Consider the following 13,446-nt stretch of genomic DNA (forward strand, 5'->3'; position numbering starts at 1 on the left):
AAATTACAGACATGTTTTTTTTAACCCACTGATTTACAAGCACCAATAAAATCAAACACATTAAGCTACCTAACCCAACAATTTCCTCATCTACCATGCTGCAATACTGTTCTGCTGGTCTCAGTGGAGAAGGATCAGACGTGTGTCTGATGATGGCTTCCTAAAGAGCTTCAATTAATGGCCTGTCACTTATCATTAGGACTGCTGAAAGGCGGGACGCCGGGGAGCATGATGCAAACAAAGGCCCGTTTTAGAACGTCAATTCTAAAAGCATCCATTGACTCTCTATTCTAGCGGCCGGCCTCCGAGGCCCTTGTCCCTGCTGGCCCCGAGCCCTGCTGTCTCTCATGGGGGATTAGGGGGGATCTGCAGAAATTAGCTGTTTGGATGACAAGAAGAGGCCAAAGGACGAGCGGGTGTTAATGTCCCCTTTTACAGGAACAAAAGCAGTGGGGATTTTAAATAACACGTCTCCATTGCCGCCTGCGGCCACTCCAGTCAACGTGTGTGTGTGGTAGGTTACTCAGCAGCGTTAATTGATTGAAGTCATGCACCGGCAGAAGGAATTGGTGTGTCTGATAGCCTACATCCTCCTGCATCTGTGGCTCAGATATCCAGCGTGTTTTTAAAAGGGAAATTTGAGAAGTAAAGGCTGAAGTGTTGACTTCAATTGGGGGTAAAATGGAATTACCAAACTGAGTAAAATTTTAATTTACGTGACTGGTGCCAATTTAAAACCAATGCTGTTCCAATATTCTTACAATGAGTATCAATTCCTCAACAATTTCTCAAAACCTGAATTAGATTTTAAAAAATGTTTCTATTAGGGGCTAAAGGTGCAAGATGTCAACATTCAACTAGAAGTCATACGATTCCTAATGCAGCCCAACTATCTTTGGTCTGGTACTCGCAAGGTTGTTTACTCTTCATTACAGTTTCAGACAGAGGCAGGGAGATCCTCAAAGAGAACAACCACAACAACATCCTCTTGACTGGGGCTCTGCAGTGCTGCTTTTGTCCATTACGCTTGGCCTCCTCATTGACAGCCAATAAATCATTCATTTAGAGGCAAAGCAGGGAGAGAATCAAACAGCCATTTCAGAGCCTGAGGCCTTTCACTGTAGTGGCTGCTGCAGGCCACAGATCTAATGTAGAGTGGCTAGGCTGCAGGCGAGTGGAAGGGCTCTTAAGAGACAGGAGCGCATTGTTTGGAGAGACGGGAAACGCTGCTCTCATTAGACCTGGAGCTGAAAACCAACCTGAAAGGCCTGCTTCAATTTACCTGCCCTGTGCTTGGAATAAATCACCCCTGTGTGTGTGTGTGTGTGTGTGTGAGTTAGAAAGAGACATGCACACATACAAACACATGTAGAGCTGCTAACAACCACACGCACACTCATAAGCAGACACTCACAAAGAGCTTTATATGTGCCTTTCAGAGCACACCTCTCTAGGTTCAGAGTTGTTTTAGCGCAGCGCTTGTTAAAGGTAAAACCTTTTACCTCTCTGCCTCCGATGGCCCTTTTATTGAGGCGCTTTCTCATTCAAATCAGAATTGCAATTAAGCCTTTGCCATCGTGTGTGTTTTTTTTTCCTTCTCTGTTCTGTAGATTTGAGTACTTCTTTGTACAAAGTGACTCGCCACTGCTACAATCAGTGGCTTGTGCATGAACAAAACCGCCAGGAGCGTTTGGCTGCTGCAACAAGAGCTGCTTCTACGGTTGATAAGTATAAGCGCACACATATATAGCTGTTATTATTTCCATGGAATATTGTCAGAAGGATTCAGGATAATTTCAAACTCAGATTTAGCCTTTGGCTTGTTGCCATGCTGAATTTCTCAAGAGCCAAAAACTCACTCAGCGCAGCCAAAGTAAAGAGAATCTAATACTTTACACCAGGTAGTCAGGCACAGCAGGTAACACTCTGTGACAAATCCCAACACACACTGAGACAAACAAAGAAAAGAAAGGGAATACATTTCACAGTCTCTGATATAAAGAGCAGAAAAAGGGGTTGACGGAGCATGAGAGCTGCCTGGTGGTGGAAGAAGAAGAAGAAGAAGAAGAAGAAGAAGAAGAAGAAGAAGAAGAAGAAGAAGAAGAAGAAGAAGAAGAAGAAGAAGAAGAAGAAGAAGAAGAAGAAGAAGAAGAAGAAGAAGAAGAAGAAGAAGAGAAGAAGAAGAAGAAGAAAAAGGAGGAGGAGGAGGAGGGGGAGGAGGATGGATAGAAGGCAAGTGGAAGGACAGAGGGATAAAAGGGCAGATAGGAGACAAGCTGGAAACCCTGGCAGAAATGTGGTGGCAGAGATGTCAGTCTATTTAAATACTGATGAGGGCCTCTGTCTGTCCTCGTCTCTGCTAATGACATGCTCGTCAAAGCCAAACAAAGGAACCTGCAGGCTGCTCCACCATGCCTGCCACAACACACACACACTCACAGTCAACACATCAGGGTACATCTGTGTTTATATGTGTGTGTGTGTGTGTGTGTGTGTGTGTCAGGGGGATTCTCACACCCACCGCTCAGTCGGGGTGTAAGGTATCACTGAGAGGTGATAAATCTCTCCTTCCTTGTCAGGGAGTGCTGGCACGGCATCCTCAGACACGCAACTCCCACAAACAAAGCAAAAAAAATAATAATAATAATCTCTACTTGGGACGCTGTAGCATCTTTCACTTCACTTCTTCCCCTCACTTTCTCATCCATTTGTTCTTTTGGCCTGCTGTGTCGCCACCAGCATTCAAAATTAAGGTGTCACACTAGAGCTGATGGATTACACACATACGCAGAGACACACTCACAACTCAGAAACGAGGTGAAATGGAAACAGACTCTTATTGAAAACCTGCTTGAAAAAATGTGTGGCCACCATAAGCACCACGCCCGCTTTCCAACCCGCATCGATTCCTGCATGTTATTTGCTCCAAAGTGAATAGTAGGTACATGTGTGGACGAACAACAAAGTCTTTGATCCCTCAGACTGCTGACAGGAAACAGCAGGTGATAGAGCAACATCATGAAAGGAATGGCCTGCTATAAAACAGGCGATAAGCACCGCTAAAATGGGGGCCTCACAAAACACATAAGTCTGTTTGATACATGAACACGGAGTCGTGTCAGACAATAAAGTGCCCGTGCAACAGACACTCAGATGGACTGGGGGGGAAATATATTTGTTTGGGTTTCACTGTGTGACTACGCTCCCAATTGTTATTGCAGCTGGAAACAAAACTTTTGCTCTAAATTGGCTTTAAAAAGACGTCATAAAACTGTCCCTCCATCTTTCATCGCCTCTCCTCGTCGTCTTCTTTCGTCTCCTCTTTGTGACTTTGGCTCTAAAGCAGAGGAGAGTGTCAGTAAGTGTTCGGTTTGATTCAGTGCTATCTAACCTTGCTTTATGAAAGCATTAAATTGATGGTTCCAGACCAGCCCAGAGAAAATGCACATAAAACTGAGACTAACTGAGAGATAATAGTCCTCGTAAACTGGTCTAAGAGCTCTATAACTCACAACGTCCTCAACTTGTTCTGTCTTACACAGCACAAGCTGTCGCATCAAAATACTGATGGCCCAGTGGCACAAATTACAAAACAATAGAGAGAAACCGCAGTACCAAAGAATTAAAAAAAAAAAAATGCAAGACTGAAACCTGCTCTCACTCCCAAATTTACTGATTGGTCTTTAAAAACATAGACTGACACTAGACAACTAAATCTAAGTCAGTTGTGATGTTGGTTTGTTTACATCAGCAGTAAAGCAGTCATGTATTTTGCATGACCGTCAATTAGAGAAACACAAACATGTTTATTATTGAAGTTTAGAAGAATGGTTGGAGGAGATCTTGGGAAACACACTTCTTTCTTCCTGATGGAGAGTCAGATGAGAAGGTGCTTACCACTCTCATCTCCTTAAATATGAGGCTGAAACTGATAGCAAGTTAGCTCATTTCAGTAAAAGCCTGAAAACAGGGGAAAACAGCTAGCCAAGAAATAGCCTGGCACATGAAACAGTGAATTGTCAATTTTACACTTTGTTTTCTGCACAGATTAAACATACAAGATATAACATGCTAATTACTGAGCATCAGAGGTGCTGGTAGGTGGATCTTGTTTATTGGACAGAGCCAGCCAAGATGTTTCCACGTTTCCAGTCTTTGAGCCATGCTAAGCTAACTCCAGGAAGACGTTTAGTGACATGACAGTAGGGTATTGATCCTCTCAACCGATTGCATCACAGAGGCATGACTAGGCTGTGCCATTTCGAAGGCTCCTAATGTGGCCGAGAAATGCAGCCTTCTGTTCCTGGGCAATGGTGGATCCTTTGTTGCCCAACCTATCCCAAGATTCATTGTGCGCTGGTAATGAAAGCAAACAACACCAACAGAGAGCCAGAGAATTACACAAGAATTTGATACAGCTCAGTCCAACAGCTAACGGTACAACTGTTAAATCCACAGGTCTTAAAAAAGTTAGGTGTTGGCACAGTTGCTAGGTGACAGGACTGACGACCGTCACATTTCGGTTCAGTCTTCGCTGTCTACAATGGCTACAAAGGATCACACCTTCATAGACTGGGTCCTCCAAAGGATGTGGCCCCTGAGTTGAGACACAGCTACTGTCTGCTAGAAAACTAACAGCCCATTTCCTAAAATGTCAGACTTTACCTTTGAATTATGTCCAGCATGTGAATAAACATAGAGTCATTAAAAAGTTACAGGCTGGGCCTTTCAGAAAGTAATACTTTGTCTGATGTGTTCGAGTACTTGTTTGTCTGAAATGTGGGTCTTTTCCCTTAAGGAGACTGCTGTTTTGGATTACTATAATTTAAAATAATATACAAATATGATTGGTATTTATATCTTTGTATATACACAATTGGATTTTTCTACATTCTTTATTGCTGATTAAGCACCTGACAAATGTCTGTGAGTGTGTGTGTAGCAGTAGTAGTAGCTGCTGCTGTCAGCTAGATGAGTGATGAGGGCAGTGTTAAGTGTGTGTGTGTGTGTGTGTGTGTGTGTGTGTGTGTGTGTAGTAAGAGAGAGAGAAGATAAAGACATTTTCCCTCTAACACTCAGCTCCATCAAGGTCTGCTCAGGTCCCATAAACCAACTCTGCCTCCGGATGCGGAGCCTCCTGTGTCTTAAATCCATCCATTCCCTCCATCCTCTGCCTCATTCTGTCTTTGCAAGATAGCACAAATCAAACACAGTGCAAGAGAAAGCAGGATTTTATAGGTTAATCAAAATTTTACAAAGTCCTCCAAAACAAAAACAAAAAAAAGAGGACAATGAGGGCGATTGTATATGCAGACCAAAACCATGGTGCACAGTGAGTGCATGATATCTGTGAGTCCACTGCACGTCTTTGCAGGTTGCACAGGGTGGTAATGGATGGCCGGTGGGTGCCCGCTGACGTGTTATTCTTTTATAAAACATTGCCTCTGCGTACCGGAGCGCAGGGGAGAGCGTGTCACGCTTGTGATAAATGACCAGAGGGTAACATCTTCACTCCTGACCCCTAAACACAGGCGTGCATGCTCACACATAGACACAGACATGCAAACATGAACACACACAGACTTACATGAAATCAAGCATGCACTCATGCACAATCAAGTTAGTAAACAGATTTTTTTTTTAAAGAGAAACCACACAAAAAACATCTGATGCAGTGAATCCACTCAGCAGATGGTGATCCAGATGCAGGTTGGTGACCTCTCGGTGTGCTTTGCCTCCGAGTGTGTGGTGAATACAAAAACAGGCTCAATCTTTGTATTCTTTTCAAAGCTTTTGCTGGCATTAGTTTCATTGCTTTATTTTTTATATTTTTTTTTTATTTGAGCACAGATCAGTCATTAATAAAATTCTTCTGTGCTTCCTCTCATTTATCACACAGCCTGACTAATAGGCCTGCCGTCATCAAAGGTATCTTCAGCTATGTCTCCAAACAAAGCATGAAAGGCCGACATCAAAAGCAGCTCCTATCAGCACTGACAGAGCCAGAGCTGCTGGACAATGCTGAGGAGCTGGAGAGGTGAGTAATAAGCAGTGACCTCCTGCTTTTAAATGCACACTAGCCACAATCTAATAAGCAGCAAAGAATGCTTATACATCAGAGGACCAGGTCCAACACAGCTACAGCTCGAAGAAGTGCAGGAGCAGAAAGAGAAAAGAAAAAGAGAGACAGAGGAAGAGATGGGAAGAGAAGGAGATATGATAGGGAGGAAAGCGAGACAGAGGGGATGAGGGGGGAGACAATGAGACAAGGAGACAGAGACAGAGTGGGTGAAGGTGGCGGCGGAGGCTTGGTGAGGCGGGTGGGGAAGGGGAACAGGCAGCCAGTCTATTATCAGGGGTCTATAGAGAAGCATTTAGGGACAAATAGGACACCACCCCCCTGTCACCCCAAACCATTCAGCCCCTGTCAGCCCAGCCCATTCAGCCAAACCCCAGGGGGAAGTGGCAGAGAGGGGACAGAGGGGAGGAAGCAGGATCGGGATGGTGTGTGTGTAGGGGGGGGGGGGCAGAAGATGGAGTACCCCAGTTCCACCCCTCCATGATGCTTCAGATGCTGTATCCTAGCAACGGCACTCAGGGTGTGACCCAAAGTCATATGGCTCCATTCAGTTTCGCACATCTTGAACACACACACACACACACACACACAAAACACACACATACAGGGGCCCCACAGTGCTTATCAGGAGCCAAAACAGGCTCTCATGTACAATAATTAGCACAGATCATGCCCCCAGGCCCCCCCCCCCAACCTGGCCATACCAGCAACCCCACAGGGAGCAAACTTAATTACCATCAACAGACAGAGGGGAGTTTATCTTTACACACTTAAGATGATCCACTTTGCACACACTGACAAGCAAGCTTGGGCGTGCGCACACACACACACACACACACACACACACACACACACACACACACACACACACACACACAGAGGCCATGTCATCCTTTACAAAAACTCTCTATTCCAGCAAGCTGTCAATCACATGCTAATTAAAGCAGTGTATTGATGGCATTCTTCTCTCCCCCGATTTTCATATGGAATTAGTTTTTAATGAATTGTGTGCAGATTAATTACAACATAATGATATTTAATTGTTTCCAGCTAATTGTTGTGGCACTCTTTGTTCTGCAGTTGCTCTGAACTTTGTTTGGTTTTAGTTCAGAAAGGAACAGTTGGCTGGAGAACACTTCACTGAGCAGCATTTAAACTTCAAACATTTCAGGAAAAGAGGCTTTTAATCACAATCACGTTTTCTTCTCTTCTGTGAAAAATGAGCATGTAATGTTTCAAGATAAGTAATATTAAAGACAAAAGGTTGGAAGGCCTGTTGTGGGTGAGCGAGAAAAAACATTGCTCATAAACATGCCTTAAACTCACTTTTGAAATTACTGTGTTTGTGGTTTATCTCTGCTGTCACCTTTGAAAGACAGACACAGGCACTCATGCACTCTCTCTCTCTCTCTCTCTCTCTCTCTCTCTCTCTCTCTCTCTCACACACACACACACACACACACACACACACACACACACACACACACACACACACACACACACACACACACACACTGGGTCTCTGGTAATCCCTCTTTCAGAGGGATAAATGTCTTGTTCTGGCTAATAGATTTATATACTCCATCTATTATTTATCCAAGGATTACCTCTGTTGCCTAAAGCTAGTGATGTACAATGTTTATCATGACCTTGGGCCACACACTCACACACACACACACACACTTACACTTACAGCACATTCAATTTGGCTTAGAATTGGTGAGTGATAATAAACAGGCGTGCAATAATTGTCCCAAAGTCACTTTGTTCTTTTTCAACCCTGAGGAACCTTGCGAGCCAATTCTGAGGCCTATTGAATAAGATTGTCTACTGAGTCTTTATGACTACTCATTAAAACGCACTTTTATCATTTGTTATAATATAGTACACTCCTCTCCAAATGACATCATTAAACATAATTCAATCTTTACCTCGTCTTCATGTGTGCTGGTTTTCCTGATTTATCCCCACTTTTATTTCATTTTCTCACCAGGTCCACAGCAGCTGCAAACTGCTGCACTGCCCCTCTGTGGATGGTTATGGAGCTGCAGGGCTGCCAACACACACAACTGCAAGAGGGGGAAAAAAAAGAGAGGCAAAGATCACTAAGGTAAACCAAACTGTCCACTTAACTCAAATTGATCGACAGTATTACTGAAATAGAAAAATGGGAGGTTGCACAAATGTTGCCAAGCACAAACATTAGGCACATGCATGCAGAAACGCACACTCACAAAGACATTACTTTCTCTCTCTGTAATATATATATATTACATACACATATACATACATACACACACACACACTGAGGGCAATTTAGTAAATGTCATCAGGTCTGCAGAAAGAGAGGGAAATCGGCCTGCCTCCCATCTTTGTATCGGGAACACAGGTGAGATTGATGAGTAGCGTCTGTTTATGATATCGGTTATTCAAGATGAAAGATGAGGGTTTGTAGAGGGGTTCCTCCCATTCACTGTCATTGATTTACACACACACACAAACACACACACACACAAACGAGAACATACCCACAGTGAGTGTCCTTGCTTTGTCAATAGTCAAGGTTATTTCATATGCAGGAGAGTATTTGACTAATATGCTGAGATTAAACACAGCAAATAAATAAATACCACTGGGCATGATGACAGAACAGAGGCTGACTCCTTAAGGGACTTGTTCTCACCAGACAAGTAAGTATTGAGTGAATGTCCATCAGTGAAGACAGAACATAAACTGGTTTCAAAGCAATAAAAAAGATAGCAAGGAAATTTGTGAAGGGCCTTCAGGGCAGAAAAGGAAGCAATCAAGCTGGAGCCAATTCTTGTTCTGGTGAAACCTCTTTCACATCAACATCCACAGAGAGACAAGTGCTGCAGTAAGTGAATGTGTTGCCTGTGTTTGTCTCAAAAGCCCGTTTTTCTTCCCCTGCCAATTAGAGTGACTATGGCACAAAGGTGGCTAATTTTGTCAAGCTCCTGTAAATGGCATGATGGATGCTGATGTTTTGGTGAGGACGGGTGGTGGTGGTGGTGGTGGTGGGGGTGGGGGTGTACACTTCGTGGTTACCCAGCAAGGCCTCCTTCATTAAAGCTTCTTCCAAAGAAACACATGCAAACACACAGAGTGAGAGAGAGAGAGAGAGAGAGAGAGAGAGAGAGAGAGAGAGATGCACAAACACTCCCTATTCAGGATGAATTAAAAACCTACAACACACTACTTTTCACAAGAGAGCATTCATTATGTAGCCCTAATGTAATGGCATAAAGCACAGGAGCAACAGCCTATCAAGTGCAGCGATTTGGCTTTTTTCACTTGTGCTGTTTCGTTGCTATAGGGTAATTTGTAGCACTCAGCAGGGCAGGGTAAAGTGAATCAAGATTAATTTACATGCAGGCGAACACTTAGGCAAGGCAGAGCAGTAAGCAAATGCACCGTCTCTGTGGCTGAGCGGGAAGAAGGCAGCAAGGCGGGGGGGTGGGGGGGGTTGGATAATTAAGGAGCATCAAATGTGATTGCTGAAGGCAGTTAAAAGGCCACAACATGCCGACTGCGGCTGCTCTCAGAATGCAGCCTTCGCGGTTTTAGCCGAGCTGCACTGATGGAAGCATGGCTTCTAATGGGAACAACAGCCCTACAGCCAACCAGCCACTTCGAATTCAGTCTTCATTAATTGTGCTTTAGTGTCTCTCCTCTGTGCATATTATTCCAATACATTCGTTTGTTTTCATGTAGGAAGAACAGTGCCAAACTCTGTGCTGCACCGAAGAAAGACAGTGTGATGCTGTAGCCTTTCCTAGAGTCAAAGAAGCTCCGTATGAACCATAAGTGGAGGTTATTCAATTGAAACACTTGATTTAAATAACATATTGCCGCGCATCATGGTGACACAAAGACAAAGCAAAGAGTCCCTGAGGATGTGAGGCTGAAGTGACAAGGCTAACTTGGACAAACCACTGCAAAAATTCAGATACAAATGCAACTACAAGTGCACCACGGAGAGGGGAATGAAAACGCTAAATAAGCTGTTTGAGCTGGACACACATCTCAGACCAGCAATGGAACCTAAATCCTTGCCCCACTGAACAGACTTAACACATCAGAGAAAGAGATCACTGGGATGGGATAAAAAGAGAATAGCTGGTACACTATCTCTCCTCTATCGCTCAGCGGTAATGGACCCTGGACCAAGGCTGTGGCAGGGGAACCTGATCAAGCATGCCATCCTGAAGACACATGCACACACCGCACATGCACGCACACACACAGAATCATTCTGTCAAATCTGAATAAACACAAACACACACCGGTTGGATTGCAGAGTGCAGCTTGGGGATTTGGGGCGAGCGTCTGGCATATTTGGCCATCTCAGATCTCCTGTCAGGGCTTGAATGCAGGATGACAGCAAGAGAGAGCCCACAGCGTCTGGAGACCTGTCTCCATCTATGCATCTCTCACATAAACAAATTCTCCCATCGCTGTATTCAGACTAGCCTCTCTGCTCTATTACACACAACACACAGCTGCCACAAGCACTCAGACACCCAATCAACAACCACAGAGAGAGAGAAAGAGAGAGGGAAGGGGAAAGGAAGAGCAGAAGGAGAAGAAAGAGAAAAAACAAAAAGTAAAAAAATAAGGAAGTGGAGGGGGGGGCGTTGTGGAGAAGGGCAGTGGAGGGCGATGGAGGAGAGGAGAAAGCGAGACAGGAGCAGCATCAGGGGAGATGCTGAGATGTGAATGTTGAGAAGGGCCAGCGCTCTGGAACTGTGCTCAGCGTTCTGTCTGGCCAAGCAGGAACCTCCTAAAAGCAGGACGTCGACCACCGTGGATGAAAGAGAAATGGGTTCCAGTGGGATAAGGAATAGACAAGGGCAGGAGTGGGGGGCTAAGGGCTGCAAACACATTGAACGCATGAAATGATAGGACCACCTGCTTTTTTTTTTTTTTTAAAAAACATGAAATGGGCCGAGCAGGAGGTTGCAACAGCTGAGGCCAAACGTTAGGATAGTGATCGCGGTGTTTTGTGTCATCTGAGGGATCGGACACAGTGGCTCAGTCATCAGCACTGTCACTTCTTAGTGGTACAAGAGTCAAGGTTGATTATAGATCCCAGTAATTTCCGTGTGTTTAATATGCATGTTTACATGTTTGTTGGTTAGTTTCTTCTGGGTGCTTTGATTTCTTGTCACAAATCAGTGACAATCCAAAATCAGGCAGAATGAATAATATGAGTTTACAATAGGGTTCCAATTTTAACTCATCTTTCTCTCTCTCTGTTATATTCTTGATTTGAATTGTTTTGTTAATACAATGTCAAAAATTGTGAAAATGCCCATCACCAAATGACAGGACCCATCTTCAAATGGCTAATTTTTTTTTCCAACCAACAGTTAAAAATCAAAATATAATTGTACAAAGACTGAAAAGAAAGAAAAATACTCACATCTGAGAAGCAGTAAACAGTACATGTTTGGCATTTTAGCCCAAAAAACTACTTAATTGATTAATTTAAACTCTTACATTACAATTAATATTAGATTCTAGTCTGGTTAGTTTATGTATAATCCACTGTAGCCCCAAATTACAAATTTGCCTCAGAGTGCTTTACTCTTAATCTGTGTAACATACAATGCCATGTATTGCTGGACACATCAAGGGAGCGATCAGCTGTCCTTACCTGCCACCTTTACTCGTACCTGATTCCTGGTTTTTAGATGTTGACTTAACTGACCAAAGTTTAGCTCTAGGGCAGAGTTCCTTTTTTAATTGCCCATAACATTTCAGGAAGTTGTCACTGTGCCTTCTGGGAAAGGTGTTTCTAAGATAGACCTGAGAAAATAACTTAACAGCAAAGTTAAAACGGGCTTCACAGTGAATGCTATAAAACATGCTCAGAATCTCTGCTTTTCAGCCAGATTTATCTGCCACCTTACAAAGCATCCCTCCTCCTTCTTCTGCATCCCTATTTTCTGCTCCCACCTTTTCTGATCAGAGTATTGATCCCAAGACCAGTCAATCGTTTGCTACTCTGTGATCTGGGCCGGGCCAATTACTTCAGTGAGTAATAGTGATTAGTTTGTGTCTAGATCAATCCATACTGATACAGGCAAAGAGGATGTGTACGGGGCCGTGGACGGGGCTGGGGGAACCACTGACTATACACATCAACCGCACATTTGTGAAGCAAGAGCAATGTCAATGCAAGTTCCTGCGTTTCGTATCCTGAATGCAATTATTTCAAACCTCTGTGGAGATTTGATGGAATGGAGATTTTAAGGCCAGCAGTGGGTTTCTGTGTTTGCAAAAAGTAAAAAAGGTGAGATTTTACTCACAAAGAAACAGAGAAAGTGTGAACAGACTGAGGCTTATCGCTCATTAACACACACACACACACACACACACACACACACACACACACACACACACACACACACACACACACACACACACACACACACACACACACACACAGTCGCTGCTTAAATCTCAGCTTGTGCCATTGGTTTGACATTGTGCAGGTCATCAAAGGAAAACTAGTACTAATGTCGAAGGCAAATCTATTTATGTTGATAGTATTCATGGGCAATCTTTCCATAACATTGATCAACACACTTTGTCTAATAGGAAAATAATAAACAATTACTCCTGCAGACGAGAAGGGTAATTGATTTTCTTCTGTAAATTACCACCACCATCAGCCCTGCGTACACAGAAAGGTGATCATCTGCATAAAATCAATGGGATATGATCCTATCTGTATGATAATCATGGACTGTAACCAAGGAACCTTCATTAGCTTCCGGGAGAGGAAGGAACGTGGAGGGTAAAACAAAGAGATAGCAAGTGAGCAGTGAGTCTCTAAACAGATGTAAGGACAGCTGTCTTCTATGTCATCACTGGTGGAGAAATCTTAAACATTTAGAAGTTACGGTTAGTTAGTCATATAACATTTAATGTGATCACTGTAATGCTCTGATTTGATGGGCTGTGCTTAAAAACTGCAGTCGCACTCCAGCCAAACAACATGACGCAGTACAATATGAATAATGTGAGAACTGTGCAAATTCCAGAAACAGTGGAGGCGAAGGCTGCATTAAATCTCTCTGATTAATTTCTGATGGGTGCTCACACCACCCCTGGTGTTCCCAGCCAGACACTGACTTATGGTGATTGGTAAGCCCACCATCGGACAGCTGTATGTATGACTGTGTGCAGGCCTCCAAATCAATACCGCCACCAATATTAATATCACCACATACGTCAACGGGCGAGGACCTGCCTGCAACAAGGACACAGAATGAATGGAATGGATATGACTTACTGACGCTTTCAGTTACTTAATTCGCAACAAAACCAGAACAAAAATT

At 43.6% G+C, this 13,446-nt stretch overlaps 1 protein-coding gene across 2 annotated transcripts in view; it reads right to left on the reverse strand.

The window, feature by feature from the left end:
- Positions 1-13,446, reverse strand: part of LOC139624279 (homeobox protein orthopedia B-like) — a 55,629-nt gene that overhangs the window by 26,387 nt on the left and 15,796 nt on the right. For both annotated transcript variants that reach the window (XR_011691641.1, XM_071483279.1), the window contains one exon: positions 8,011-8,148. The gene's annotated coding sequence lies outside the window, so the exon portion shown is untranslated. The remainder of the gene's footprint in view (positions 1-8,010; positions 8,149-13,446) is intronic.

Source organism: Trachinotus anak, unplaced genomic scaffold (assembly GCF_046630095.1).
Source record: "Trachinotus anak isolate AG129_WGS33_773 ecotype Australia unplaced genomic scaffold, CSIRO_AGI_Tana_v1 ptg000008l, whole genome shotgun sequence".
Taxonomy (NCBI): domain Eukaryota; kingdom Metazoa; phylum Chordata; class Actinopteri; order Carangiformes; family Carangidae; genus Trachinotus; species Trachinotus anak.